The sequence below is a fragment of the Hipposideros armiger genome, unplaced genomic scaffold (assembly GCF_001890085.2).
Source record: "Hipposideros armiger isolate ML-2016 unplaced genomic scaffold, ASM189008v1 scaffold_54, whole genome shotgun sequence".
NCBI lineage: Eukaryota > Metazoa > Chordata > Mammalia > Chiroptera > Hipposideridae > Hipposideros > Hipposideros armiger.
In genome coordinates, this window is record NW_017731404.1 from 2,035,902 (window position 1) to 2,041,901 (window position 6,000).

General features: G+C 55.7%; 1 protein-coding gene across 1 annotated transcript in view; it reads left to right on the forward strand.

The window, feature by feature from the left end:
- Window positions 1-6,000, forward strand: part of BCAS4 (breast carcinoma amplified sequence 4) — a 59,663-nt gene that overhangs the window by 34,856 nt on the left and 18,807 nt on the right. The gene's annotated exons all lie outside the window — the stretch shown is intronic.

Below are 6,000 nucleotides of genomic sequence, written 5' to 3' on the forward strand. Positions count from 1 at the left end.
GAGACATTCTGGTTGTCAACTGGCTGTGAGGGGTGCTACTGGCATCTAGTGGGTAGAAACCAGGGAGGCTATTAAACACCCGACAGTGTGCAGGGCAGCTCCCCACAACAGAGAATTATCTAGCTCTAAATGTCAGTCGTGGCAAATATGAGAAGAAACCCTGCCCTCTGCTATATTTGATCGTTCTAATGATGGTTTATGTTAGGTCTGTTCTAAGTGCTCTGTGTGCTGTTTTATATGGCAGCTAATTCCAACACCAGTCTTTGGAAGAAGGTACTTTTACCATCACCCCCATTTTATAGACGAGGAGACTGAGGCTCAGGGAGGTGAAGGGACTTGCCCGAGAACCACACAGCCTGGTGTGACAAGGCTGGATTGTAGCCCTGGCTGACCTGTCTCTGGCGCCTTGCCCTTCACAGGGAAGTTGTCTGCCCAGCCGACCACCCTGTTCTGCCCCCACTGCGGTCTGTCACGGTTCCTAGGGCCCTGCCTCTCTGTTGCCCCTGTTCCTCCTGTCTGCCCCCACACCTCTACTTTGTGTTACCACAGATGCTCATTGATTGAGTGTTTACAGTGTTCCAGGCCCTGCATTAGGCATTTCATGTGTGTTGACTTATTGACTTTCCCAGCCATCGTATGCGTGGGGTATTAACGTTCTTCTCATTTGACAGATGAGGAAATGGAAGTTTGGAAAGTTTCAGGGGTTACCACTCATGCAGCCCATGGCTGAATTTGGCATGTGTGAACTCATTCTATCTGGCCGGGCAATGTTAGTTAAACAGCGTGACTTGTGATACCTAACTGGACATTCACTGTCTAGTCGCTGCTCCATCTTGTCTCATACCTGCCTGAGGCATATGCTGCTCACCTGCCTCCATCCCGGTGAGTGACTTGCCCAAGGCCAGTAGCAGACAGACAGTGGACTCATAGATCTCATGGTCTAGAAACTCCTAGGGACCCTTCAGAGGCCAAGTTAATACCACGTCCTCTGGGAAGCCCTCTGGCATTACCTCCTCTCTAGATAAATGCTATCTTTCTGCTTTCTGGTGACAGTGAACTCATGAGCTGCCTTTGTTCTCCTCTCCCTGGAGTCACAGTCAACGTTTCCTGGGTGTCTGGGAGTGCCCCAGTCACACAGCGCTCTGCCCTCTGATGGCTTTAGAAGCGCATTTGGGGAGGAAGATCCGAGGACTTTGGCTACCTATACGGCCTGCTGGATGGTCTGCACAGTTGTCCCCAGGTTGTTGGCACTAGTGTCCCCATTGAGAGGCAGAGACCAAGGCCTGGACAGGGAGAGTCACGTATCTGCGATCACTGCTGGGGTTGGAACTCAGGCCCATGGGGCTCCGGATCTGGGGATCCCCGCCCACTCCTGCAGCAGGATCCCACCGGGTATGGCTGGGCATGCCAGGACCTGCCCCTTCTCATCTCTGCCAGACGCAGGGCCCCCAGGCCTACCTGTGGTGACTTGTTCCCGGAAACACACTGCATCCAGAGGTGGTGAGTCATTCTGTACCACCGGCATGTTGATCTTAGCCCCAGGAGGGCTTTGTCTGGGGCAGAGGGTGCAGGTGAGCATGTAACACGTGCGCGCGCACACACACACACACACACACACACACACACACACACACACACACTCAGGCCTGGGGGTTTCCAGGGCTGCACCTGCCCCTAGGTGCAAGCCAAGGTTACCTTCTAGATTCCCAGTCCTCACGGCTTGTGTTGCGGCCCTGACTCTGCAGGCACCTCACATCCCACCCTGAGAGGTAGGCCTGGTCATCATCCCTATTTTACAGTTGGGTAAACTGAGTTGCCGAGGGTTGAATTGCCCACCTAGAAGTGGTGGAGCTGGGATTCGAACCTGTGAGGCCTGGACCCGAGCCAGTGCTCTGCACCGCTTGGCTCTGCTGGGTCTTTCTGTGTCTGGTTCCAACCACTGGAACCGCTGTGTGGGGGATGGGGTCCTCAAAGAATGCCCAGATGGTTCTCTGTTTCTTCCAGCTGGACTTCCCCCAAGCCAGGATTTCACACGGTCTCAAGTCAGGTCCCCTCAGTGCCTGCCTGAGGTGGACACTGCCCTTCGCTGGCCACGGCCATCGCCCTCAGAGAGTCTACACCAGCCCTTCTGCCCCTGCAGTCGTGAGAAGCTGCTCCTCACAGCCAGATTCCATTTCCAGCCCTCCTACAGCCCCCTGCCCTCCAAGGGTCCTGTGGAGTGGAGACTGGGGTGGGACAGGGACTCTTGGGCCTCGCCTGGCACCATGGGGATGCTAGCAATGGGCCCTGTCCCTGTGGGGTAAGCCACACCACCCCCCTGGATGCCATCCCCTAAGGGAAATAGGCCAGCCATCGCTGCCTCCCACCACAGTCTTCCCAGAATCAGGAATGGGCGGGGCCCCCCTCATGGGGTCCAGGAGGGACAGCCCTCAGCCTCCACCCTGGAGCTGGGCAGGGGTCTTTTGGGGGGAATGGGGGAAAATTGGTCCTTGCGTTTTCTACCTTGCCAGAGAGACCCGCCTTCCCCCCTTGCTTCCATCCTTTCTGTTCTTCCTCACTCTGCAGATGTAGTGGGGGGCAGCTGGGTGTGGCAGAGTCCCCCGCACCCCTCTGCCCCAGCACAAGGACCCAGACGCACCCCTGTCCCTGTGACTGGGCGCTGGCTGTGGCCTGGGCTGGCCCCAGGAGGCCGTGGAGGGGAGGTCTGGGGGTGCCCGTTTGCCACCTGCTGATGAGCTCTCCTGATGCCCAGCCCAAGCCCAGCTGAGCTGCCTGAGAGGCCTGTAGTCAGTCCACAGAGTAAGGGCCAGCCTGGCGCCCTGGACCTCCAGCGCCCAGATACCAAAACGTGCATGTTTTTGTGCTATGATGTATGTGTTTGCATAGTACAAAGGTCCATATTTTCATGCTGCAGTACCTACAAGCAAAGCTTTCGGTTATACTTTCCCAGTGATCCTTATGACGTTCCAAGATGTTAACTAGGAATTGTGCCTCTCTTTCACTGCGGTATTTTTTAGCTGTGTGACTGTGGGCAGGTCGCGGAGCTGCTGTAAGCCTCAGAGAGCTTCCCTGTCCGCTGATGTGGGCACGGTGATATGCTTGCTTGAAAACTGGCCTGGATTTGAAGCCAAGTTGATGAGGGGCCTCCACTAATGCAGTGGGAATAAAAAGGATGAGAAAGGGTCCAGAAACCTCCATAGGAGGGTTCTGAACATTGGTGGGCCTGAAAAGCCAGCTCTGCTTGAAAATAATGTCCTGCTATAGGACAGAAAGCCTCATTGCTCAGTGGTGAGCAAGTGTCGTGGTGGTGGTGGTGGTGGTGGTGGTGACACAGAGGCAGCCCTGCAGGGCCAGGCACTGCTATCGACTCAACACCCTGTGGGGGAGGGGCTATTTTTATCCCCATTTTATAAGTGAGCAAACTGAGGCACAGAAAGGTGACCCAAGGTCACACAGCTGGGCATGAAGATATGAACCCACATTCTAGACTGTATCCCGTCCTGCCTGGGGGGAGAGCCGCCACCTCTTCCCTCGGGAAGCTCATGTCTAGTGGGGGAATACAGACGACCGCCAAATCCTACGAAAATTCAGTAGGCAGTCGTTTCTAAAGGGGGCCCTGGCTTGTTGTGAGGGGGTCAGGGATGGCCTCTTAGGCAGGGCCCTGGGAACTGAGACCTGGGTTACGAGTAAGAGTCAGTCTGAATTCAGAAGAACAGGTGCTCCCAGCAGAGGGGACGGCAAGGGCAGGGGCTCGGAGGTGGGGCCCAGCGAGCTGCTTGAGGAGTGGTGGGAAGCCCAGAGTGGGTCGGCGGCGGAGGGACGGGGGAAGGAGGAGCCACATGAGGCCAGGGCCAGCCTGGGCAGGGCCTCGGGCCACACAGATGATGTAAAGACAGTTCTAAGGACAGCGGGAGCCATGGCAGGCTTCATAGGAGGGGCATGACCTGGTCAAATTTGCTTCTCCTGGAGCATTGCCAGGGCTGGTGCTCTGCCCACAGCCAAGGCTGGCACTCAGGGTCTGCGTCTTGTTGAGACTTGAACACGAGAGCTGAGCAGGGTGCGTGGGTGCCCCCCGGGCTTAAGAGTTCAGTCGTTGGGGGTGTATTTCCTCAGCCTGGAAACATCTCATTCTGTGCCCTGAGCTCACTGCTATCCTTGCCTTTCAGGGTCTCAGGGCCCTTGTCCAACTGGAAGAAACAAAAGAGGCTCCAGAGGGGGGTGTGTGCAGGTCTCCTGGACAAGGGTCTGGGTCCCAGAGACCCTGCCTGGGGAGGCACTGTCAGCCCAGCACCTGTACACAGAGGCCTGTTGCATCTGGAGATAATCTCAGCCGCGTGCAGAAGTGAAAGTGTGAGATGGAGCTAGTCACGCGGGCCACAGGCCTCGGAAAGGCACAGACACCATGTCGGCTGTGGCCGTGTCCCCTCCGCTCAGGCCCAGTCATGGCCCGGTGGATGCCATGGGTGTACTGCTGACTGTGCCAGGCCTCCCCTCGGCGTGTGTGCCCAGGGGCGTGGAACAGCCTCGCTAATTTGTTGTAAACCACTATTTATTTTCTGCCAAGCCAAAACATCTTGTTCACGAGGTGTCATTTTGATTAATTTTCCAGTGGATAAGAGCGTGGTGCTAACCAAGGAAGTCTCTTTGGCTAACAGCAAAACCTCTTGGGGCCAAGTCCTGACACCCTTACAGAGTCAGGCTGAGTGGGGCTTGGTGTGTGGCCTGGCCTGGACTTGGGCCTGCTCGGCCCACCGGTTTACCAGACAAATGCCCACAGGGCAATCTGGTAACATAAATGAGTGTGTCTGCCAGGTGTAATACAACAAGGAGTGGCGGGGACTGTGGGGAATTGCAGGGATAGACATGGCCCAGCAGCAGCCTTACAGAAGTGGGCGCCACGTATAGCCAGCTTTTCCTATTTTGGGAAAGGGGCTGGACATCTGTTTGATTTTTTTTCCCCTAAATGTTAAACACTGTGGGAAAAACCGATTGCACCTGTGGGTCGCACCCAGCACCCTCCCAGCTCTGGAGTTTAGGCTGACGGCCTGTACCCCACAGGCGCACACCTTCAGAGGTATTTGGGAGTAAGGAACAGGGGAGGGGCGGCTCCTTCACTTTTTTGTGCCAGCTCCAGCAGGAGCTTTCAGCTCTCGGCAGCAGCGGGACTAACAGCCAGCAATTTCATTGAGCATCTACTATTGCTCCAACTATTGTAGTTATATCGAGTATGTACATGAAGGGCTTTCTGTGCCCTGTCTCAGCTTTCCATAACAGTCCCCAAAGTAGGTGTTATTATTCCAGTTCATGAGGAAGGGACCTGAGGCTCAGAGAGGGCTGTTCACTTGCCCAGGGTCACACAGCCTAAGTGGCAGAATCAGGCTTTGCTCCAGCTTTGACCTTGTTCTGTGTGTCTCTCCCCTCGCTCTGTGATCTACCCAAGGGCAGGGACCACAGCCTTGGTGGCCAAGGTTGCAAACTGGAGATCCTTGGGCCAAATCTACCCCATCAACATATTCTATATTCTTTGGCCAGCTTGGGATATGTAGTCATTTGATTTGAATTAGTTGCCAGCATTTTAAAAAGCAAATTTCATGTAAGAATCTGTACTTCTGGTTTTTCTTGAAAAAGCAGAGGTCTGGGCCCCTGAGCAGCATCCCAGCCAAGCCACCAACTGGCCCAAGTCACCCATTCTCAGTTCCTACCTGTGGGTATTTGAGTTTCCTACCCAGGCTGAGCACATAGTAGGTGCACAGTATACATGAATCCATGGATGCTCTCAGGGCGTCCATGGCCCTTGATGGCCTCCCCAGGTCTCTCCGGAGGCCTTCTCCAGTCCGTGGAGAGCTGGGAGGGAGTGTCCACGCCTCTCTCCCTGTGGCTTGGGGCTGCCTCCTGGGCTTTCATGGAGGTAATGGAGGCCGTGGGCGGAGCTGCTCTGCCCAGGCTGGCCTGCAGGAGTCCTCAGTGCCAGGCTTGGCGTCTCCTCCCCTCCCCCTCTGT